The 26,041-nt window shown below is 45.6% G+C and overlaps 1 protein-coding gene across 1 annotated transcript in view; it reads left to right on the top strand.

The window, feature by feature from the left end:
* The first annotated feature begins 1,044 nt into the window (after positions 1 to 1,044).
* LOC126428420 (peroxidase-like) overlaps positions 1,045 to 26,041 on the top strand; it is a 346,222-nt gene continuing 321,225 nt past the window's right edge. Inside the window, exon 1 of the mRNA XM_050090348.1 lies at positions 1,045 to 1,121. The gene's annotated coding sequence lies outside the window, so the exon portion shown is untranslated. The remainder of the gene's footprint in view (positions 1,122 to 26,041) is intronic.

Raw genomic sequence — 26,041 nt, 5'->3', positions numbered from 1 at the left:
CCGAACTTCCCCGCATGGGGCCTCGCGGCCAACAATGCCATACGATCATTTCATTTCTGCCGGCACGGTAGCTCAGCGTGTTTGGTCAGAGGGCTAGCTGCCCTCTGTAATGAAAAAACAAGTGAGTTAATGGCTCAACGACGAACTTAAACGGGCGTCTTACGACGTCCGCCCCGTGCAGATGCAACGAAAGAAAACGAACGAAATAACGCCGGCACGGTAGCTCAGCGTATTCGGCCAGGGAGCCGGTTGGCCTCTGTAATAAAAAACTGAGTGGCATGATCAACCACCGAACTTGATGTCTTGCGACGTCCGCAACGACCGAATACAACGATCAAAAAAAGAAAAATAAGTGGTCAGCGCGACAGAATGTCAATGCTAAGGAGCCGGGTACGATTCCCGGCTGGGTCGGAGATTTTCTTCACTCAGGGACTGGATGTTGTGTTGTCCTACTCATCATCATATCATCCCCATCGACGCGCCAGTCGCCGAAGTGGCGTCGAATCGAAAGACTTGCGCCAGGCAAACGGTCTACCCGACGGGAGGCCCTAGTCAGACGACATCATCATCACCCTGTTTATCGATGATTTTTTTTCAATATATCGACGGCCGATGATATTTTTTAAATATCGATATATCGGATTCTCGGTATTTTTGAAAATATCAACAGTCCTAAAAAGAACGGTATTTGAGTCGAGGCCGTTCCGCGCTCCCTACGCAGCTGGCGGGGCGACGTACGAGGACTCGCGGACTAACGGGTGGAGGCTCGACCCAGGATGTCGGTACGACTGAACTCCGAGCGACGAGGTGGCAAAGGATGATTTGTTTCTGCGGGGCGGGCGAGCATACCGGGGCGGTTCCAGGAAACCGGGGGCTTCCGTCGGCCGCTCTTGGGCGGCTGGGGTGCTCCACACAGCGGCCGCCGGACACGGTCGAGCTCCGTGAGTCACGCTCCACCCCCACCAGAGCCTTCCGCCGTTCCCCCCCACCCGGCCAAGACACGCGCGCCTTTATAAGCGGGGCCGCATCGCCGGTCGCGCTCAGTGTTCGCCGCCCAACAGCCGAAGTCGAGGTCGCGGAAGGCTCCAGCTTCAAGGTCGAGCGTCCAGCGGACATCAGAGGTAGGCACGCCGGCTAACGCAGATCTGCAGGCGCCAAGCAATGTCTCCGACCTGTCCAGTGTTACCACAGCAGCGCATGTATTGTCGAGGACAAAAATTCGCGGCAACTTTTTTTTTTGGTATCTTAAAATGCATTCTATAGTGTGGTGGCTAAAGTCATAGGATATCTGGAGCACCTCGGCGTAGGCTCAACTCGTTGGAATTCCCCTGCAGAAATATCAAGCCATTCGGCCTCCGTAGCCTTCCATGATTGTTGGCGGTGCAGGATTTTGTGCATTAACTGATCCCTCGACAGTAACTTCGGTAGGATTCATGTCGGACCATCTGGGTTACCAAATTGTTGTTGTTGTTGTGGTCTTCAGTCCTGAGACTGGTTTGATGCAGCTCTCCATGGTACTCTATCCTGTGCAAGCTTCTTCATCCCCCAGTACTTACTCCAACCTACATCCTTCTAAATCTTTTTATTCCTCTCTTAGTCTCCCTCTACGATTTTTACCTTCCACGCTCCCCTCCAATACTAAATTGGTGATCCCTTGATGCCTCAGAACATGTCCTACTAAACGGTCCCTTCTTCTTGTCAAGCTCCTCCCCAATTCTATTCAATACCTCCTCATTAGTTATATGATCTACCCATCTAATCTTCAGCATTCTTCTGTAGCACCACATTTCGAAAGCTTCTATTCTCTTCTTGTCCAAGCTATTTATCGTCCACATTTCACTTCCATACATGGCTACTGTTGTGTTGGCTGAAGAGCCAACACCGTGTTACTAGAGGAGGCCGAAATGCACGCGTTTTAGCTCACGCAGACTGGCGTGAGGAGGGAAGGACTATATTGACGTGAGGTCTGGAACATGACAGGGAATTAGAATTCAGAAAGCAGACGTAATTAGTTTCGTACTTAACTTTAATCCATTTGTGATGAACGTCGCTCTTGACGGTACATGATTCACAATATTATCTGTTCAGAAGACATAGTAACTGAATATGGCGCCTTGCTGGGTCGTAGCAAATGACGTAGCTGAAGGCTATGCTAAACTGTCGTCTCTGCGAATGAGAGCGTATATAGTCAGTGATCCATCGCTAGCAAAGTCTACGTATACTAACGGACCGCGGCCGATTTAAAGGCTACCAGCTAGCAAGTGTGGTGTCTGGCGGTGACACCACAGCTACACTCCATACAAATACTTTCAGAAACGTTTTCCTGGCACTTAAATCTATACTCGATGTTAACAAATTTCTCTTCTTCAGAAACGCTTTCCTTGCCATTGCGAGTCTACATTATATATCCTCTCTACCTCGACCATCATCAGTTATTTTGCTCCCCAAATAGCAAAACTCCTTTACTACTTCAAGTGTCTCATTCCCTAATCTGATTCCCTCAGCATCACCCGACTTAATTCGACTACATTCCATTATCCTCGTTTTGCTTTTCTTGATGTTCATCTTATACACTCCTTTCAAGACACTGTCGATTCCGTTCAACTGCTCTTCCAAGGCCTTTGCTGTCTCTGACAGAATTACAATGTCATCGGCGAACTTCAAAGTTTTTATTTCTTCTCCATGGATTTTAATACCTACTCCGAATTTTTCTTTTGTTTCCTTCACTGCTTGCTCAATATACAGATTGAATAACATCGGGGAGAGGCTACAACCCTGTCTCACTCCCTTCCCAACGACTGCTTCCCTTTCATGTCCCTCGACTCTTATAACTGCCATCTGGTTACAAATTGTAAATAGAATTTCGCTCCGTGTATTTTACCCCTGCCACGTTCAGAATTTGAAAGAGAGTAATCCAGTCAACATTGTCAAGAGCTTTCTCTAAGTCTACAAATGCTAGAAATGTACCAAATTATTCGCTCGAATTGTCCAGAATGTTCTTCAAACCATTCGCGACTTGGCGCATTGTGATCAACACAAAAATTTCCTCATTGTTTGGAATGAATGGCTACAAATGGTCTCCTAGTAGCTCAACGTCACCATTTCCAGCCAATTATCGCTTCAGTTGCACCAGAGCACCCAGTGAGTTGCAGATAAACACAGTCCACACCATTATGGAGCCGTCTCCTGCTTGGCCGGTGTCTTGTTGACAACCTGGGTCTGCGCTGCACTTGAATCCTATCATCAGGTCTTACCATCTGAAAACAGGAGTCATCGTACCAGGCCACGGTTTTCCAGTCTAGCGTCGAACCAATATGGTGACGAGCTCAGGAGAGGCGCTGCAGGCGATGTCGTCCTGTTAGCGAAGGAGCAGTAGTGGCCGAGCGGTTCTAGGCGCTACAGTCTGGAACCGCGCGACCGCTACGGTCGCAGGTTCGAATCCTGCCTCGGGCATGGGTGTCTGTGCTGTCCTTAGGTTAGCTCGGTTTAAGCAGTTCTATGTTCTAAGGGACTGATGACCTCAGAAGTTTGTCCTAGCGGATAAAAAATGGTTCAAATGGCTCTGAGCACTATGGGACTTAACTTCTGAGGTCATCAGTCCTCTAGAACTTAGAACTACCTAAACCTAACTAACCTAAGGACATCACACACATCCATGTCCGAGGCAGGATTCGAACCTGCCGCCGTAGCGGTCGCGCGGTTCCACACTAAAGCACCTAGAACCGCTCGGCCACACCGGCCGGCGATACTGGCAAGATATCAGTCACAGCGATTCCAAAACTTTCAGGAGCGTTTTAATTTCAAATCTGAAGACGAATAACAAATGACAAAACAAATATTATTTTCACGTGATATCATTACAGATTAACAGCTTTCGGATATCTTTTCCTTTACTTGTACTGAGAAATCTTGCTTTCATGGTTCTAGGTCAATGAGGAGTACCCTGTAGGTATTGACGAGTGAGTTTAGCAATATTAAAATTTGTGACATCAGTGGCCTTCCAGTCAATATTGTCAAAACGTTTCTCTAAATCTATAAATGCTAGAAATGTATGTTTACCTTTCTTCAACTTATCTTCTAAGATATGCCATACGCTCAGTATAGCCTTGAGTATTCCTGCATCTCTCTGGAACCTTGGACAGGATTTGTGATTGGTGTAAGGAATGACAGCTAACTCTAAATATAGATAAATGTAAATTAATGCAGATGAATAGGAAAAAGAATCCCGTAATGTTTGAATACCCCATCAGTAGTGTAGCGCTTGACTCAGTCACGTCGATTAAATATTTGGGAGTAACATTGCAGAGCGATATGAAGTGGGACAAGCATGTAATGGCAGTTGTGGGGAAGGCGGATAGTCGTCTTCGGTTCATCGGTAGAATTTTGGGAAGATGTGGTTCATCTGTAAAGGAGACCGCTCATAAAACACTAATACGACCTATTCTTGAGTACTGCTCGAGCGTTTGGGATCCCTATCAGGTCAGATTGAGGGAAGACATAGAAGCAATTCAGAGGCGGGCTGCTAGATTTTGTTACTGGTAGGTTTGATCGTCACGCGAGTGTTACGGAAATGCTTCAGGAACTCGGGTGGGAGTCTCTGGAGGAAAGGAGGCGTTCTTTTCGTGAATCGCTACTGAGGAAATTTAGAGAACCTGCATTTGAGGCTGACTGCAGTACAATTTTACTGCCGCCAACTTATATTTCGCGGAAAGACCACAAAGATAAGAGAGATTAGGGCTCGTACAGAGGTATATAGGCAGTCATTTTTCCCTCGTTCTGTTTGGGAGTGGAATAGGGAGAGAAGATGCTAGTTGTGGTACGAGATACCCTCCGCCACGCACCGTATGGTGGATTGCGGATTATGTATGTAGATGATATTCCTCGAGGTTGCCTCCTACCAGTTTTTCCATTCTTCTGCACATATATTTACCTTCAATTAATGTATAACCTCGACGTTCTGCAATATCCGCGACGGATTTCAAAAACTTTTTTTCCTACTGCAAAGGATTCGAAATTCGTGTAGAGGTCGGCTATCATTATATAAACTGACAATCATAATTTGTTTGCATCGCATCGTCTTTATCCTTCCTCATGAACTGTTTCGGTCACAGCCACCGTGAAATCAAAACGAAAACTAGAGTCAGCAGATACGAGCTGTCTCGTCAACTACAGAAATGGATGGTAGTGATGGTGTTGCACTTATCACTGTAAGGTGCTGTTGTTGACGAGAGACCTTGTACCCAATCTTCGTTTCATTCTGATCAGATTTTTTAAATCCAGATCCACAGAAGCCATAAATTTCTTACTTGGCTGTATTGCGGCTGAACTGTTTAATTTTAGTTTTTTTCTGCGGCAGTGCATAATTTACGCTTTAGACTGTTTTTAAGTATCATTCTGTGATGACAAATATTGACTTGTTTCAATGTCGTGTTTGTTTTATGTGATGCACGTTTGAGTGTATGATTCAAACATTCCAGCTAACGAAATTTCCTGGCAGATTAAAACTGTGTGCCGGATCGAAACTCGAACTCTGGACATTTGCCTTACGCGGTAAAGTACTCTCTACCAACTGAACTATATAAGCACGGCTCACGACCCGCCCTTACAGCTTCAATTCCGCCAGAACTTGCCGCGAAAGGCAAAGGCCCCGAGTTCGAGTCTCGGTCCGGCACACAGTTTTAATCTGCCAGGAAGTTTCATATCAGCGCACACACCGCTGCGTAGTGAAAATTTCATTCTGGATTCCAACACCACTAGCGTCACCGGTTTAAAATCACGTACTGTGCAAAACACGTTGACCACAATCTACGTAGAAGATAGACTGAACAACGATCTACGTCAACAGTTTCAGCATATAGCGCATGAACTAATGTATGTAATAATACGTAAATTGCGATCCAAACAAGTTCTGTGGTCAGCTACTGTCTTCCCTCGACAACTTTTCAGCAGCTACTTTTTTCTGGAGTTGTCTAACGGGATTTTTGATTTTACAAGGTTATTCTCCCAATTTATCCAAATCCTAAAGGATCACCGTTGCACCCTTTGACACGCCAAACGCTTAACTCAGTTTAAGTCAGTTTATTAAATCTCCACGTATAAATCACAACAGCTCATCTAAATCTCCCAGTTCTTAAGCTCCATTGGTTCCAAACTCCATAGACGTGTGCACGTGGCTACACATTACGTGAACTTATGGGTCCTTTCTATAAATCCCATAAGCGTGACCTTCGTTCTTATAAAGTTGAATTCAAAAGCCAAGTTTCGTTTGTATGCAACTAAAAACGTCTTCAGTCAAAATATTTTGGTAGATTTTCGACCCCCTAATTTCTTGGGGTCGACAGTAATTCTTGGGCAATTTATTCTTTTCCAAACTCACAGCTTTACGCATTGGAGAACATTTTAGGCACTGAAATCCCTTTTCATCAACAGATTTTGTGGTGGTCTAATAAGATATTCCAATTTTATTAAAAATCGTTCTCCCCAATTCATTCATCTCTAAATATCTTGTACGACTGTAGTAGATTTCCACAGCGAACTTCACTCTAACTGTTTACGATTTTCAGTGAAACTTCTTTTGATCTCCAGTTTTTAGAGTTGTTTGATGTATACTGAATTTTATCCAGTTTTAACATCCTTCCACCCCCATTACCTCGGTCCTCATTCGCAACTAATCTGTCTGTCTGTACCTATCGTATGTAGATATCTCAAATAAATTGCTATCGGTTCAAGATACAGTAAGTTTCTCAAATGCTAATACACTCAGAGGGCATATTTACTGTTTAAAACTCCCAAGAAATCGAAATGTGGAAGCGGTTGCGTCCTTATGTGCAGTCTTTTTCTCTTGGCGCTGTTCATCGAGTATCGACCATTATAGACGTCTTGGAAAGGAAATAGCAGTAATATAACTTTCACCAAAGTCTGCGCTTTTTTCACAAAAGAACTGTTAAGGATAAAAGGAAAGAAGGAAGTTTAAGGGTTTAGCGTCATGTTAACTACGAGACCATTAAAAGTTACATGAAACAAAAAGCACCCATCCGAACCCGATATTTACATGGTAATAGATGGAACTACTGTCTCGAGCCTTGCCCCTTATATTCGGCAACACCGCGCCCCACATTTGTAGCAAGTTCCACTGGAAACATTAACGAACAATTCTTCGCTTTTCAGACGGACTCGATCAAAGAAGTGGCTTGTAGGGTACTACATTCGTGGATGAACTACATCATTTCTTTAAGTTTCTTGCCACGTATTTCGATGTAGCATCTGCTTTACTACATCTGCTTTTATGTGGTCATTCCACTTCAGGTCGCCCTGGACTGTTACAACTACGTACCTTACCGTAGTTGCTGCTAACAGTGGTTTATCGCCTACAGAGTAATCGATTATTAATGGATCTCTTTACCTATTCATGATCAATAGGTAACATTTATTTCCGTTCGAGGACCACTGGCGGAGGCAGTATGATCAATCGTCCACAGGTATTCCAGCATTTCGATACAGCCTTAGTATCTACTCTGTAGGAACCAGCATGGGTTTCGAAAAAGACGATCGTGTGAAACCCAGCTCGCGCTATTCGTCCACGAGACTCAGAGGGCCATAGATACGGGTTCACAGGTAGATGCTGTGTTTCTTGGCTTCCGCAAGGCGTTCGATACAGTTCCCCACAGTCGTTTAATGAACAAAGTAAGAGCATATGGACTATCAGACCAATTGTGTGATTGGATTCAAGAGTTCCTAGATAACAGAACGCAGCATGTCATTTTCAATGGAGAGAAGTCTTCCGAAGCAAGAGTGATTTCAGGTGTGCCGCAGGGGAGTGTCGTAGGACCGTTGCTATTCACAATATACATAAATGACCTTGTGGATGACATCGGAAGTTCACTGACGCTTTTTGCGGATGATGCTGTGGTATATCGAGAGGTTGTAACAATGGAAAATTGTACTGAAATGCAGGAGGATCTGCAGCGAATTGACGCATGGTGCAGGGAATGGCAAATGAATCTCAATGTAGACAAGTGTAAAGTGCTGCGAATACATAGAAAGATAGATCCCTTATCATTTAGCTACAAAATAGCAGGTCAGCAACTGGAAGCAGTTAATTCCATAAATTATCTGGGGGTATGCATTAGGAGTGATTTAAAACGGAATGATCATATAAAGTTGATCGTCGGTAAAGCAGATGCCAGACTCAGATTCACTGGAAGATTCCTAAGGAAATGCAATCCGAAAACAAAGGAAGTAGGTTACAGTACGCTTGTTCGCCCACTGCTTGAATACTGCTCAGCATTGTGGGATCCGTACCAGATAGGGTTGATAGAAGAGATAGAGAAGATGCAACGGAGAGCAGCGCGCTTCGTTACAGGATCATTTAGTAATCGCGAAAGCGTTACGGAGATGATAGATAAACTCCAGTGGAAGACTCTGCAGGAGAGACGCTCAGTAGCTCGGCACGGGCTTTTGTTGAAGTTTCAAGAACATACCTTCACCGAGGAGTCAAGCAGTATATTGCTCCCTCCTACGTATATCTCGCGAAGAGACCATGAGGATAAAATCAGAGAGATTAGAGCCCACACAGAGGCATACCAACAATCTTTCTTTCCGCGAACAATACGAGACTGGAATAGAAGGGAGAACTGATAGAGGTACTCAAGGTACCCTCCGCCACACACCGTCAGGTGGCTTGGTCCAAACAGATGGAAGCCGGAAAGTGCGAGTTCCGGGCTGTAGGTTGGATGACGAAGAACAGTCCTATAAGGTTCTGCGAACTGCTCTCGGATGCGCTAATTTACGTGAGGCCTTGCGTTGCCATGGAGAAACAGAAGTTGAGCAGCGAGGTATTCGATTGTGGTCCGTCTATCACCTCGAATGAGACTGTCCGCACGTTCCAATGTTGCAGTAGTCACAGCTCTGTGCTCGCCCAAGGACTCACCGTGCTTTTGTTCACTGCCAGGTTTCGGCAGACCTTCTGCAGGTGCCTATGAATATCTGCGATGCTCTGGTTTTCCGACATAAGAAAGTCAGCGGCAGCTCTCTTTGCTTGGGACGCCATTTTGACGATTACGTATGGCGCCGCCAACTATTAGAAGTTCATGAAACTATAGGAGCTGAAGCAGGAATATGCCGCGATGTCCCATTCAAAATTCCGCATTTTTTTCAATCAAAAAGTGTTACATTAATTACTGCATGCCCCTCGTACTTTCCGATACAGTAAAGGAGGGGACTTCAGAAAGTACGAGGGGCATGCAGTAATTAATGTAACACTTTTTGATTGAAAAAAACAGTCCTTTGGGGTACTGGCGAAACCTTAACAGCTGTCGATTTCGTATCAGTAAAAAGAACGAGTTGAGTCCTGCCTGAAAACAGATGCTGATCAACATGGGCGCCGTTACCTGGTACGCTCTGGGTTTCACCGACGAACAAAGCGAGCTGCGTTGTGGAACTGCTCTTTTTGAAGAAACCGTGAGGATTTTTCAAGAAGGGTCGTCGAGCAGATGCGCAAAACTATAGGCCTATACCTCTGACATCGATCTGTTGTAGAATTTTAGAACATGTTTTTTGCTCGCGTATCATGACATTTCTGGAAACCCACAATCTACTCTGTAGGAATCAACATGGATTCCGGTAACAGCGATCTTGTGAGACCCAACTCGCTTTATTTGTTCATGAGACCCAGAAAATATCAGATACAGGCTCTCAGGTAGATGCCATTTTCCTTGACTTCGGAAGGTATTCGATACAGTTCCGCATTCTCACCTGATAAACAAAGTAAGAGCCTACGGAATATCAGACCAGCTGTGTGGCTGGATTGAAGAGTTCTTAGCAAACAGAACACAGCATGTTGTTATCAATGGAGAGACGTCTACAGACGTTAAAGTAACCTCTGGCGTGCCACAGGGGAGTGTTATGGGACCATTGCTTTTCACAATATATATAAATGACCTACTAGATAGTGTCGGAAGTTCCGTGAGGCTTTTCGCGGATGATGCTGTAGTATGCAGAGAAGTTGCAGCATTAGAAAATTGCAGCGAAATGCAGAAAGATCTGCAGCGATAGGCACTTGGTGCAGGGAGTGGCAACTGACCCTTAACATAGACAAATGTAATGTATTGCGAATACATAGAAAGAAGGATCCTTTATTGTATGATTATATGGTAGCAGTTACTTCTGTAAAATATCTGGGAGTATGCGTACGAAACGATTTGAAGTGGAATGATCATATAAAATTAATTGTTGGTAAGGCGGGTACCAGGTTGAGATTCATTGGGAGAGTCCTTAGAAAATGTAGTCCATCAACAAAGGAGGTGGCTTACAAAACACTCGTTCGACCTATACTTGAGTATTGCTCATCAGTGTGGGATCCGTACCAGGTCGGGTTGACGGAGGAGATAGAGAACATCCAAAGAGGAGCGGCGCGTTTCGTCACAGGGTTATTTGGTAAGCGTGATAGCGTTACGGAGATGTTTAGCAAACTCGAGTGGCAGACTCTGCAAGAGAGGCGCTCTGCATCGCGGTGTAGCTTGCTCGCCAGGTTTCGAGAGGGTGCGTTTCTGGATGAGGTATCGAATATATTGCTTCCCCCTACTTATACCTCCCGAGGAGATCACGAATGTAAAATTAGAGAGATTGGAGCGCGCACGGAGGCTTTCCGGCAGGCGTTCTTCCCGCGAACCATACGCGACTGGAACAGGAAAGGGAGCTAATGACAGTGGCACCTAAAGTGCCCTCCGCCACACACCGTTGGGTGGCTTGCGGAGTATAAATGTAGGTGCAGATGTAGAATCAGTGAAGTGTTTCGTTCCACAGCCGGACAAAAAAGTTATTAAGCAGATGGTGATAATGTTTTGGCTCATCAGTTTATGTTCGCTTGTTATCAGTTCCCTTTCCATCGCAATGCTGTCTGAGCAAGTTTTAGGCAAAGGTACAGGGGGGGGGGGGAGTCAAAAACGCGAAAACACTAGAAAAACAACAGAGTACCATACCTAAAACTGTGTGTAGGGGAGAAATTGTCATTCAGAGTAACTTCCAGTCGTCTCGGATCGTGTATGGTTTTCAAGGGAATCCTATACCATTCTCCCAGCGAAATAGTCATGATTTTAGGTAACAACGCTGGAGATGGATAGCGATCATACACCCTTCGCCGAAAGTAGACCTCAGTCTCACTAACGTTGAGATCTGATAAGTGTGGTGGGCAAAGGTGATGTGGCAGTTCATCCTGGAGCTCACTGTCAGTCAGTACGTAAGCGCAACCTGGAAAGAGAGCATTCAAATTAAAATAGTTTGTTATACATGTCGTTAAAAAGAGGATTTTGACTGATATTGACGAATGACAATTCTCGACATAGTGTCCAACCGGGCGCATTAATCACAGTGCCTTCTTTCACAGTCGTTTGCAGTATTTTGTATAGTCTGTAATTGCAATACTCCCTTGGAAAATTATTTGCAATCCCAGATTTCCCTTTGCCTTTTATTTCGATGTATTTGCCGTGTAAGTAACTTACGGATTCCAGAATGAGATTTTCACTCCGCAGCGGAGTGTGCGCTGATATGAAACTTCCTGGCAGATTAAAACTGTGTGCTAGACAGAGACTCGAACTCGGGACCTTTGGCTTTCGCGGGCAAGTGTTCTACCATCTGAGCTACCCAAGCACGACTCACGCCCCGTCCTCACAGCTTTACTTCTGCCAGTATCTCGTCTCCTACCTTCCAAACTTTACAGAAGCTCTCCTGCGAACCTAGCAGAACTAGCACTCCTGAAAGAAAGTTTCATATAAGCGCACAATCCGCTGCGGAGTGAAAATCTCATTCTGGAAACATCCCCCAGGCTGTGGCTAAGCCATGTCTCCGCAATATCCTTTTTTTTCAGGAGTGCTAGTTCTGCAAGGTTTGCAGGAGAGCTTCTGTTTGGAAGGTAGGAAACGAGGTACTAAATACTGGTAGAAGTAAAGCTGTGAGGACGGGGCGTGAGTCGTGCTTGGGTAGCTCAGTTGGCAGATCACTTGCCCGCGAAAGGCAAAGGTCCCGAGTTCGAGTCTCGGTCCGGCACACAGTTTTAATCTGCCAGGAAGTTTCATAACTTAGAGATTGTAGGAGTTTCGAACCCACGATCCTCGTATTAGCTTTCTGAACTTTCACCGCTACGCCAAACGCTGCCTACAAACAATAAAAACTACCAACCGTGAAGGAATTATCCGATGATGATGATGATGATGATGTTTGGTTTGTAGGGCGCTCAACGGCGCGGTTATCAGCGCCCGTACAATTTCCCAACCTTTGCTCAGCCCAATTTCGCCACTTTCCTGGATGATGATGAAATGATGAGGACAACACAAACACCCAGTCATCTCGAGGCAGGTGAAAATTCCTGACCCCGCCGGGAGAATTATCCGAATGAGACGTAAGTCGGTAGATGTGCAGACAAAGAAATGATTAAAATTTCAAAAAATTGGACGATTTATTCAAGAGAGAGAGAGCTTGAAAAACTGAGCTAGTCAATAAATCGTTGGTCCACCTCTGGCCCTTATGCAAGCTGTTATTTGCCTGAGCATTGATTGATAGCGTCATTCGATGTCATCCTGAGGGATATCGTGCCACATACAGTCCAACTTGTGCGTTGTATCGTCGAAATCCCGAGCTTGGTGATGCATCCTGTCCATAACGCTCCAAACATTTTCAGCCCAAGACAGATCTGGCCGCCTTTCTGGATTACGTAGGTTTTGCCAATCACGAAGACAAGCAGTAGAAACTTTTGTGTGCGGGCGGGCAATATCTTGCTGAAATGTAAGCCCAGGATATCTTGCCATGAGGCGTAGCAAAACGGGGCGTAGAATATAGTCGACCACTGTGTTGCAACGGTGCCGCAGAGGACAACCAAAGGTGTCATGCTACGAAACGGTTGTCGGGTCTTACGGCGCGCGACAGAGAGGTTGGTCGCCTGTCAGGTGTCCCGACAACCAGGAGTGATTTGTCTGGAGTACCATTTCTGTCGTCAGCGGTATCGATACAGCACGCGGACGATATTCCAAAGCCCATTTTGGTGCCCTTCATGGCCAGGTGCCCTGGGGTTACACTTCAGCAAGATAATGCCCGTCCCGACACGGCGACAGTTCCTACCCCTTGTCTCGGTGCTTGCCACACCCCACCCTGGCCAACAAGGTCGTCGGATACCTCCCCAGTAGAGAACCTTTAGAGCATTATGGGTGGGGCCCTGCTACCAGCTCCAGAATTTGACGATCTAACTCACCAGTTGGACTGAAACTGGCACGATATCCCTCAGGAGAGCATCCAACTCTGTGGATCATAGCCAAACCGAATAACTGCTTGCATAAGGGCCAGAGCCGCAGAAACGCGTTATTGACATGCTCAATTTGTGAAGGTTCTCCTCATTCGTTGGTCTGCACATGTGCATCACATCTACCGATTTGCGTCCCTTTCAGATAATTCCTTTGTGGTGAGTAGCTTTTTTCTTTAGTCGCAAAGTTACAATTTTTCTCCATAATCTTGGCCATCCCTTTTCTGTCACTTTCATTTGTCGCCAAGCCTTGAGTATGTCATAAATTTCGACGAAATCTTTGATGACAAGTAGACCCGGTCGTCTTGTTATTCTTAGTCGTGGGTCGACTGGAAGGAACACCTCTGTAATGGGTGTTTGGCATGTTAAAACTTCTTACAGGAACCCAAGTTTTTCTCTTCAGCCGGCCGGAGTGGCTGAGGGGTTCTAGGCGCTACAGTCTGGAACCGCGCGACCGCTACGGTCGCAGGTTCGAATCCTGCCTCGGGCGTGGATGTGTGTGATGTCCTTAGGTTAGGTTTAAGTAGCTAAGTTCTAGGGGATTGATGACCTCAGAAGTTAAGTGAGGTAGTGCTCAGAGCCATTTGAACCATTTTTTTTCTCTTCAAACAAGTTTAGTATCTGCTACACTACTGGCCATTAAAATTGCTACACCACGAAGATGACATGCTACAGACGCGAAATGTAACCGACAGGAAGAAGATGCTGTGATATGCAAATGATTAGCTTTTCAGAGCATTCACAGAAGGTTGGCGCCGGTGGCGGCACTTACAACGTGCTGACATGAGGAAAGTTTCCAACCGATTTCTCCTACACAAACAGCAGTTGACCGGCGTTGTCTGGTGAAACGTTGTTGTGATGCCTCGTGTAAGGAGGAGAAATGCGTACCATCACGTTTCCGACTTTGATAAAGGTCAGATTGTAGCCTGTCGCTACTGCGGTTTATCGTATCGCGACATTGCTGCTCACGTTGGTCGAGATCCAATGAGTGTTAGCAGAATATGGAATCGGTGGGTTTAGGAGGGTAATACGGAACGCCGTGCTGGATCCCAACGGCCTCGTATCACTAGCAGTCGAGATGACAGGCATCTTATCCGAATGGCTGTAACGGATCGTGCAGCCACGTCTCGATCCCTGAGTCAACAGATGAGGACGTTTACAAGACAACACCCATCTGCACGAACAGTTCGACGACGTTTGCAGCAGCACGGACTATCAGCTCGGAGACCGTGGTTGCGGTTACCCTTGACGCTGCATCACAGACAGGAGCGCCTGCGATGGTGTTCTCGACGACGAACCTGGGTGCACGAATGGAAAAACGTCATTTTTTCGGATGAATCAAGGTTCTGTTTACAGCATCATGATGGTCGCATTCGTGTTTGGTGACATCGCGGTGAACGCACATTGGAAGCGTGTATTCGTCATCGCCATACTGGCGTATCACCCGGCGTGATGGTATGGGGTGCCATTGGTTACACGTCTCTGTCACCTCTAGTTCGCATTGACGGCACTTTGAACAGTAGACGTTACATTTCAGATGTGTTACGACCCGTGACTACCCTTCATTCGATCCCTGCGAAACCCTACATTTCAGCAGGATAATGCACGACCACATGTTGCAGGTCCTGTACGGGCCTTTCTGGATACAGAAAATCTTCGACTGCTGCCCTGGCCAGCACATTCTCCAGATCTCTCACCAATTGAAAACGTCTGGTCAATGGTGGCCGAGCAACTGGCTCGTCACAATACGCCAGTCACTACTCTTGCTAAACTGTGGTATCGTGTTGAAGCTGCATGGGCAGCTGCACCTGTACACTCCATCCAAGCTCTGTTTGACTCAATGCCCAGGCGTATCATGGGCGTTATTACGCCAGAGGTGGTTGTTGTGGGTACTCATTTCTCAGGATCTATGCACCCCAACTGCGTGAAAATGTAGTCACATGTCACTTCTAGTATAATATATTTGTCGAATGAATACCCGTTTATCATCTGCATTTCGTCTTGGTGTAGCAATTTTAATGGCCAGTAGTGTAAGTTTCGGGCCAAGTTCGTATCAGTTCAAAATTGTAGTTTTAGCTCTTTCGGGTTTTAGATTCTGTTAGAGGACCCCCCCCCCCCCCCCCCTCACCAACTCGGGCTGCTGTCGCCTTGATAGTGCTCGCAGGTGGCAAACAGCGGAGAATGTTCCGTCGTTTTCCTAGGGACAGCACAGCAGCAGGACATTATATAGCTCCTTGTCATAGTTTACACACCACTCAACCCGTCTTCCGTCGTTACGGCACTTGCCGCAGCTCCACTTGCGGCGCAAGCTCTTGTTATCTTCGTCGCAAAGTGCGAAAGCGAACATCCTTTGGCAGCGCCTGCGCCAGCACTTGGGACTGGAAGCCACAAACGGCGATAGCTGGACTATAATGTGTGGCGTTGGCGTCATTAGCGGCTCGACGCCCTGATACCGGCTTACACAACATTCGTCACGGCGGGCCGGTGCTCTGAACCGTGGCTGGCAGGGAGTGGAGCAGAGGAAAACACTGCCAACCAGGGCTTGGAGGGGGCCGCCAGATATGCTGACCGGCTGCTCGCCCCACTTTACTGCTGCCTCCCAAGGTCACCGTGCGTAGAACGTCATGTCTCACCATTCGCCCATAGACCTGCTAGTGGGAGCTGGTTGAAAGACCCGGAAATGTAATTTAGACACCAGTTTCAGATACCTCTCATAAGCTTACTCGTCTACACTACAACAGGCCGTACATTTTCAATTCTTATGGCATTGTTGTTGTTGTTGTTGTGGCCTTCAGACCTGAGACTGTTTTCCATACTACTCTATCCTGTGCAAGCTTCTTCATCTCCCAGTACCTACTGCAACCTACATCCTTCTGAATCTGCTTACTGTATTCATCTCTTGGTCTCCCTCTACGATTTTTACCCTCCACGCTGCCCTCCAGTACAAAATTGGCGATCCCTTGACGCCTCAGAACATGTCCTACCAACCGGTTCCTTCTTCTAGTCAAGCTGTGCCACAAACTCCTCTTCTCCCCAATTCTATTCAATACCTCCTCTTTAGTTATGTGATCTACCCATCTAATCTTCAGCATTCTTCTGTAGCACCACATTTCGAAAGCTTCTATTCTCTTCTTCTCTAAACTATTTATCGTCCATGTTTCACTTCCATACATGGCTACACTCCATACAAATACTTTCAGAAACGACTTCCTGACATTTAAATCTATACTCGATGTTAATAAATTTCTCTTCTTCAGAAACGCTTTCCTTGCCAATGCCAGTCTGCATTTTATATCCTCTCTACTTCGATCATCATCAGTTATTTTGCTCCCCAAATAGCAAAACTCCTTTACTACTTTCAATGTCTCATTTCCTAATCTAATCCCCTCAGCATCACCCGACTTAATTCGACTACATTCCATTATCCCCGTCATGCTTTTGTTGATGTTCATCTTATACTCTCCTTTCAAGACACTATCCACTCCGTTCAACTGCTCTCCCAAGTCCTTTGCTGTCTCTGACAGAATTACAATGTTATCGGCGAACCTCAAAATTTTTATTTCTTCTCCATGGATTTTAATTCCAACTACAAATTTTTCTTTTGTTTCCTTTACTGCTTGCTCAATACACAGATTGAATAACATCGGGGAGAGGCTACAACCATGTCTCACTCCCTTTCCAACCACTGCTTCCCTTTCGTGCCCCTCGACTCTTATAACTGCCATCTGGTTTCTGTACAAATTGTAAATAGTTTTCGCTCCCTGTATTTTACCCCTGCCACCTTCATAATTTGAAAGAGATTATTCCAGTCACCATTGTCTAAAGCTTTCTCTAAGTCTACAAATCCTAGAAACGTAGGTTTGCCTTTCCTTAATCTAGCTTCTAAGATAAGTGGTAGGGTCAGTATTTCCTCACGTGTTCCAATATTTCTACGGAATCCAAACTGATCTTCCCCGAGGTTGGTTTCTACTAGTTTTTCCATTCGTCTGTAAAGAATTTGCGTTAGTATTTTGCAGCCGTGACTTATTAAACTGATAGTTCGCTACTTTTCACATCTGTCAACACCTGCTTTCTTTGGCATTGGAATAATTATATTCTTCTTGAAGTCTGGGTGTATTTCGCCTGTCTCATACATCTTGCTCACCAGATGGTAGAGTTTTGTCAGGACTGGCTCTCCCAAGGCCGTCATTAGTTCTAATGGAATGTTGTCTACTCCCGGGGCCTTGTTCCGACGTAGGTCTTTCAGTGCTCTGTCTAACTCTTCACGCAGTATCATATCTCCCATTTCATCTTCATCTACATCCTCTTCCATTTCCATAATATTGTCCTCAAGAACATCGCCCCTGTATAGACTCTCTATATACTCCTTCCACCTTTCTGCTTTCCCTTCTTTGCTTAGAAGTGGGATTCCATCTGAGCTCTTGATATTGATACAAGTAGTTCTCTTTTCTCCAAACATCTCTTTAATTTTCCTGTAGGCAGTATCTATCTTACCCCTAGTGGGACAAGCCTCTACATCCTTACATTTGTCCTCTAGTCATGCCTGCTTAGCCATTTTGCACTTCCTGCCGATCTCATTTTTGAGAAGTTTGTATTCCTTTTTGCCAGCTTCATTTACTGCATTTTTATATTTTCTCCTTTCATCAATTAAATTCAATATTTCTTCCGTCACCCAAGGATTTCTGCTAGCCCTCGTCTTTTTACCTACTAGATCCTCTGCTGCCTTCCCTACTTCATCCCTCAAAGCTACCCATTCTTCTTCTACTGTATTTCTTTCCCCCATTCTTGTCAATTGTTCCCTTATGTTCTCGCTGAAACTCTGTACAATCTCTGGTCTAGTCAGTTTATCCAGGTCCCATCTCCTTAAATCCCCACTTTTTTGCAGTTTCTTCAGTTTTAATCTACAGTTCATGGCGTTATGGAAACTGAAATCCACTTTGCCCCATTTCTCATACAAATCTATGTGTTCACTATGGCCGAGTCTGCAGCTCGTTGGCTAGTGGCTAGCCTTGCTGCTTCTGAATCACAGGGTCCCGGTTACGAGGCCCGGCCGGGTCGGATATTTTATCCGCCCGTGAACTGGGCGTTTGTGTTGTCCGCATCATCTTATCATCACCATCATCATTCGAGCAGGGGCGAGGCTCGAAAAGGACAAATTGGGAACTTGTAAAGGCGCTGATGTCCACGATGTTGAGCGCCGCACAAACAACAATCATCATCATTGTGGCTGAAAATGTTGCATCACCGCATTAACTGGTAGCCTCTTCAACTTCTAATAAAGTAACTTACTCGTTCATGATAACTTAATAAACACCAGCCTGATGGTATTGGAACTTTCCTGTTTATGAAAATCGAATACGCTGGCTGACTACTTGTCTCCCATGAATCCGCACAGGAATGATGAGAAAATGTACGAAGAAGATCGCACGATTTTCAGAACACCAATACATAACCTATACCGAGTTTCTCTCGCAGAATCTTACCCTTTGGTTGTGCTCTTGACTGGATGGCCACTATTATTACCATATAACAGCAAGACGGAAAACCAAAGACAGCGTTTTATTGACAAGACACTTAGAAAATGTAACAGACCTGCTAAGGAGACTGCCTACACTACGCTTGTCCGTCCTCTTTTAGAATACTGCTGCGCGGTGTGGGATCCTTTCCAGGTAGGACTGACGGGGTACATCGAAAACGTTTAAAGAAAGGCAGCACGTTTTGAATTATCGCGAAATATGGGAAGAGTGTCATAGAAATGATACAAGATTTGGGCTGGAATTCATTAAAAGAAAGGCGTTTTTCGTTGCGACGGAATCTTCTCACGAAATTCCAATCACCAACTGTCTCCTCCGAATGCGAAAATATTTTGTTGACACAGACCTACATAGGGCTCAACGATCACCACGATAAAATAAGGGAAATCAGAGCTCGTACGGAAAGATAGAGGTGTTCATTCTTTCCGCGCGCTATACGAGGTTGGAATAATAGAGAATTGTGAAGGTGGTTCGATCACCCCTCTGCCACGCACTTAAATGTGATTTGCAGATTATCCATATAGATGTTGAAAATATTTTGGACTACTGCCAAGTGTTAGGTTATGTTTGTCTGTGATTATAGAGCAACTTCAAGCCGACCAACTAACATGACACTTGTATGCCGAAAAAAGGCAACAAACATAGAAAATACGCCGAAGAAACGGCAACACTCATAGAACCCATGCAGCGACTTAAATGTAAAAAGAATAAGCAAACCCATTGATGACGTCGAAATTTTCGTTGCAACTAGTTTGGAACATAAATTAAACGTAAGTCTTTCGCATCAATGGGGCCCACCGTCCCGTCTTATAGCAACTTGTACATTATCATCGCAGAGCAAGTAACTCTCAATGAATGCTGCACTGCATTTTCAGAATGATGGAGCATAGCAATCAGTCGGCCTTTTCTTTCAGGTTTTATTAAACAAAATCTAGATTTTGGCTACTGCCTTGCCGTTACCAACCCTATAAAAGGAATGTCGTACACAGTCAAACGATAATATAAAAAGTTACAACTCTTGGCATAGCCTTCACCGCTGATACACTGAAGAACCAATGAAACGGGTACACCTGACTAATGTTGTGTAGGGCCGCTGCGAGTACGCAGAAGTAACGCAAAACGACGTGGCATGGACTCGACTAATGTCTGAAGTAGTGCTGGAGGGAATTGAAACCATGAATCCTGCAGCGCTGTCCATAAATCCGTAAGAGTACGAGGGGGTGGAGATCTCTTCTGAACAGCACGTTGGGAGGCATCCCAGATATACTCAATAATGTTCATAACTGGGGTGTTTGGTGGCCAGAGGGAGTGTTTAACTCAGAATGTATCAATTCTGGACGTGTGCAGTGTCGCGTTGTTCTGCTGGAATTGCTGAAGTCCGTCGCAATGCACATTGGACATGAATGGATGCAGGTGATTAGACACGATGCTTACATACGTGTCACCTGTCAGAATCGTATCTAGACGTATCAGGACTCCCATATCACTCCAACCCACTTCAACTGCAAACACTCCACACCTTCACAGAGCCTCCATTAGCTTGAACGGTCACCTGTTGACATGCAAGGACCATGATGTTCTCTCCATACCCATACACGTCCATCCGGTAGATACAATACGAAACGAGACTCGTCCGACCAGGCAACATGTTTCCAGTCATCAAGAGTCCAGTGTCGGTGTTGAGGGTCTCAGGCGGGGCGCAAAGCTTTGTGTGGTGCAGTCATCAAGGGCACACGAGTCGACCCTCGGCTTCGAAAGCCCATGTTTCGTTGAATGGTTCGCACGCTGACACTTGTTGATGGCCCGGCACTGAAATCTGCATCAATTTGAGGAACGGTTGCACTTCTGTCACGTTGAACGATTCTCTTCAGTCGTAATTGATCCCGTTCTTGCATGATATTTTTTCGGCCGCAGCGATGTCGGAGATCTGATGTCTTACCGGATTCCTGATGTTCACGGTACGGGAAAATCCCCACTTCATCGCTGCCTTGGAGTAACTGTGACCAATCGCTCGTGCGCCGACTGTAACACCACGTTCAAACTTTTTAAAATCTCATGTAAGTCTGCAGGCGTTCGTGGCCGTTGTCACTGAAGTTAGCCGGCCGGAGTGGCCGAGCGGTTCTAGGCGCTTCAGTCTGGAACTGCGCGACGGCTACGGTCGCAGGTTCGAATCATGCCTCGGGCATGGATGTGTGTGCTGTCCTTAGGTTAGTTAGGTTTAAGTAGTTCGAAGTTCTAGGGGACTGATGACCTCAGAAGTTGTGCCATAGTGCTCAGAGCTATTTGAACCATTTTTGAACCACTGAAGTTAAAATCTTCTGGGTTATTAGGCCGCGTCATGTTTCTTCTAAAATCTTCGACGTTTCGACACCTCTGCTGGTATCATCCTCAGGATCTTTTGGTGTCCACTACTGCTAGAACACTGTCAGAGACGAGTTTCGCGCCCACTTACATAAGGGGAATTTTCTGGCGTTCGTGCTGGAGAAATAGTATTGGTTAAAATTCATATGGCTACCATTGGTGGGCCATAGTCATAGGCTAATACAGAAGAAGGGGCGTTGGGAGCTAATCTCCTGTGGATACCATTGGCAGTCATCGTCATTGGATATAAAGGCACTATCCCACACTTATGCTGGAGAAGGGTTATTGGTTGAAATGCCTGCTACCGCTATTGGTTGGTCGTCATCAGTGGCTGGATTCGAAACGGACCGTGCTAGAGAGGGGGGAATGTTTACCCAAAATATTATTGTTCGCCGAGGTGACTTGCAGTGCGTTGTTTATGCCGCTCACACACCGCGGCCGCGTATTTACTTTCTTGATGGCGGGGAGCCACGATGCCGGAAGCCTATAGCCCTCCTCTCTATTGAAATTAGAAGCATTCATAGAAATTTCAACCGCTTCTCGGACCTTTATTCTATAAATGTTTGTTTCTTCAGTCAGTACACGTACGTTATTAAAATCGATGTCAAAAAAAACGGTTCAAATGGCTCTGAGCACTATGGGACTTAACATCTGTGGTCATCAGTCCCCTAGAACTTAGAACTACTTAAACCTAACTAACCTAAGGACATCGCACACACCCATGCCCGAGGCAGGATTCGAACCTGCGACCGTAGCGCTCACGCGGTTCCTGACGGAAGCGCCTAGAACCGCTCGGCCACAGCGGCCGGCACAAAATCGATGTCAGAGCCACAGTTTTCGTGATGTTCCGCTACTGCCGATTTTGCACTTTGTTTTTGCCGCATGTGCCGTTCGTGTTCCTTAATGCGTTCTTTAACAGTTCTTCCCGTTTCGCCTATATGCGCTTTGCCGCAGCCACATGAGACTTGATAGACGCATTGTGGAGGTAATCTGGTGCATCCGTTTTCCATCGGAAAATGTCTCTTATTTTGTTTTGACTAAAGAAAGACGTCTGAAAACCATTTTTCTTTAAAATTCTGCTTATGCGGTCAGTGACCTCAGAAACGAACGGTAACCTGACGGAGTGAGAAGGCTGTTCCTCGTCATTCTTATTACCGGTATAAATATTCCGCCTAAAAGTCCTGTCGATTGACTAACTATCATACCCATTTGCCTTCAATGTCCTCTTCAAAAAATTCAACTCCTATTCCAAGTTGTCGCCATCGCTGATACGGAAGGCACGTGAAGACAGAGTGTTGAGTACTGCTTGCTCCTGGGCTGGGTGGTGGTGCCAAGTGGCATCTAAATACCTGTCTGTGTTAGTCGGCTTTCTGTACACTCTGTGACCTACAGTGTTATCAGATCTTCTGTGTACCAACACATCGAGGAAGGGAAGACCGACCTCACTCTCAACATCCAAGGAGAATTTGATTTTGGGGTGAATTCCATTTAAGAAATTGTGGAACGCATGAAAATCCTAAGAAATTTTGGTCTTATGTCAAAGCGGTAGGTCGATCAAAACAAAATGTCCAGACACTCTGTGACCAAAATGGTACTGAAACAGAGGATGACAGACTAAAGGCCGAAATACTAAATGTCTTTTTCCAAAGTTGTTTCACAGAGGAAGACTGCACTGTAGTTCCTTCTCTAGACTGTCGCACAGATGAGAAAATGGTAGATATCGAAATAGACGACAGAGGGATAGAGGAACAATTAAAATCGCTCAAAAGAGGAAAGGCCTCTGGACCTGATGGGATACCAGTTCAATTTTACACAGAGTACGCGAAGGAACTTGCCCCCCTTCTTGCAGCGGTGTACCGTAGGTCTCTAGAAGAGCGTAGCGTTCCAAAGGATTGGAAAAGGGCACAGGTCATCCCCGTTTTCAAGAAGGGACGTCGAGCAGATGTGCAGAACTATAGACCTATATCTCTAACGTCGATCAGTTGTAGAATTTTGGAACACGTATTGTGTTCGAGTATAATGACTTTTCTGGGGACTAGAAATCTACTCTGTAGGAATCAGCATGGGTTTCGAAAAAGACGATCGTGTGAAACCCAGCTCGCCTGTTCGTTCACGAGACTCAGAGGGCCACAGACACGGGTTCACAGGTAGATGCCGTGTTTCTTGACTTCCGCAAGGCGTTCGATACAGTTCCCCACAGTCGTGTAATGAACAAAGTAAGAGCATATGGACTATTAGACCAATTGTGTGATTCGATTGAGGAGTTCCTAGATAACAGGACGCAGCATGTCATTCTCAATGGAGAGAAGTCTTCCGAAGTAAGAGTGATTTCAGGTGTGCCGCAGGGGAGTGTCATAGGACCGTTGCTATTCACAATATACATAAATGACCTGGTGGATGACATCGGAAGTTCACTGAGGCTTTTTGCAGATGATGCTGTGGTGTATCGAGAGTTTTTAACAACGGAAAATTGTACTGAAATGCAGGAGGATCTGCAGCGAATTGACGCATGGTGCAGGGAATGGCAATTGAATCTCAATGTAGACAAGTGTAATGTGCTGCGAATACATAGAAAGAAAGAAAGATCATTTAGCTACAATATAGCAGGTCAGCAACTGGAAGCAGTTAATTCCATAAATTATCTGGGAGTACGCATTAGGAGTGATTTAAAATGGAATGATCATATAATGTTGATCGTAGGTAAAGCAGATGCCAGACTGAGATTCATTGGAAGAATCCTAAGGAAATGCAATCCGAAAACAAAGGAAGTAGGTTACAGTACGCTTGTTCGCCCACTGCTTGAATACTGCTCAGCAGTGTGGGATCCGTACCAGATAGGGTTGATAGAAGATATACAGAAGATCCAACGGAGAGCAGCACGCTTCGTTACAGGATCATTTAGTAATCGCGAAAGCGTTACGGGGATGATAGACAAACTCCAGTGGAAGACTCTGCAGGAGAGACGCTCAGTAGCTCGGTACGGGCTTTTGTCAAAGTTTCGAGAACATACCTTCACCGAAGAGTCAAGCAGTATATTTCTCCCTCCTACGTATATCTCGCGAAGAGACCATGAGGATAAAATCAGAGAGATTAGAGCCCACACAGAGGCATACCGACAATCCTTCTTTCCACGAACAATACGAAACTGGAATAGAAGGGAGAACCGATAGAGGTACTCAAGGTATCCTCTGCCACACACCGTCAGGTGGCTTGCGGAGTATGGATGTAGATGTAGATGTAGAAGTTCTTCTTCGCCGTGTGGCCATATAACAAATGTATCGTCCACATAGCGGAGCCAGCGAGAAGGCTTCAAAAGAGCACTACTTAACGCTTGTTGCTCAAAATGTTCCATAAAAACGTCAGCTGCAACTGGCGAAATGGGTGAGCGCATAGCAAGGCCGTCAGCCTGTTCATAGAATTCACCATTGTATTTAAAATAGCTCGAGCGAAGACATAATTCAATTAAGTCACAAACATCTGGAGCAACATTCTCTCTTGTGATCTCCATTGTATCTGATACTGGGGCGTTAGTAAATAATGATGTCACATCGAAGCTAACAAGAATGTCACCTGGAGATATCCTCAGTGTGCGTATAATTTCTTAAAAAAATGTTTCGAATTGTTTATAAAAGTAATTGTTTTACCAACGAGATATGTCAGTTTGCCAGAATCTTGACAACCCGCTATTGTAGCAGCAGTAGCTGATCTAACAACTGCGGCAGACACTTGTTGTCTTATACAGGGTGTTACAAAAAGGTACGGCCAAACTTTCAGGAAACATTCCTCACACACAAATAAAGAAAAGATGTTATGTGGACATGTGTACGGAAACGCTTAATTTGCACGTTAGAGCTCATTTTAGTTTTCAGTTGGCCCAATTAAAGGAAGGTAATGTTCGCTTCGGTGCTTGTGTTGACATGCGACTCATTGCTCTACAGTACTAGCATCAAGCACATCAGTACGTAGCATCAACAGGTTAGTGTTCATCACGAACGTGGTTTTGCAGTCAGTGCAATGTTTACAATTGCGGAGTTGGCAGATGCCCATTTGATGTATGGATTAGCACGGGGCAATAGCCGTGGCGCGGTACGTTTGTATCGAGACAGATTGCCAGAACGAAGGTGTCCCGACAGGAAGACGTTCGATGCAATTGATCGGCGTCTTAGGGAGCACGGCCAGCCTATGAGTCGCGACTGGGGAAGACCTAAAACGACGAGGACACCTGCAATGGACGAGGCAATTCTTCGTGCAGTTGACGATAACCCTAATGTCAGCGACAGAGAAGTTGCTGCTGTAGAAGGTAACGTTGACCACGTCACTGTATGGAGAGTGCCACGGGAGAACCAGTTGTTTCCGTACCATGTACAGCGTGTGCAGGCACTATCAGCAGCTGATTGGCCTCCACGGGTACACTTCTGCGAATGGTTCATCCAACAATGTGTCAATCCTCAATTCAGTGCAAATGTTCTCTTTACGGATGAGGCTTCATTCCAACGCGATCAAATTGTAAAATTTCACAATCGACATGTGTGGGCTGACGAGAATCCGCACGCAATTGTGCAATCACGTCATCGACACAGATTTTCTGTGAACGTTTGGACAGGCATTGTTGGTGATGTCTCGATTGGGCCCCAAGTTCTTCCACCTACGCTCAATGGAGCACGTTATCATGATTTCATACGGGATACTCTACCTGTGCTGCTAGAATATGTGCGTTTACAAGTACGTCACAACATGTGGTTCATGGACGATGGAGCTCCAGCACATTTGAGCCGAAGTATTGGTACGCTTCTCAACAACAGATTCGGTGACCGATGGATTGGTAGAGGCGGACCAATTCCGTGGCCTCCACGCTCTC

Source organism: Schistocerca serialis, chromosome 12, assembly GCF_023864345.2.
Source record: "Schistocerca serialis cubense isolate TAMUIC-IGC-003099 chromosome 12, iqSchSeri2.2, whole genome shotgun sequence".
NCBI classification, from domain to species: Eukaryota; Metazoa; Arthropoda; class Insecta; order Orthoptera; family Acrididae; genus Schistocerca; species Schistocerca serialis.
The sequence above is the reverse complement of the archived record's forward strand: the minus strand, read 5'-3'. Positions and strand labels throughout refer to the sequence as shown.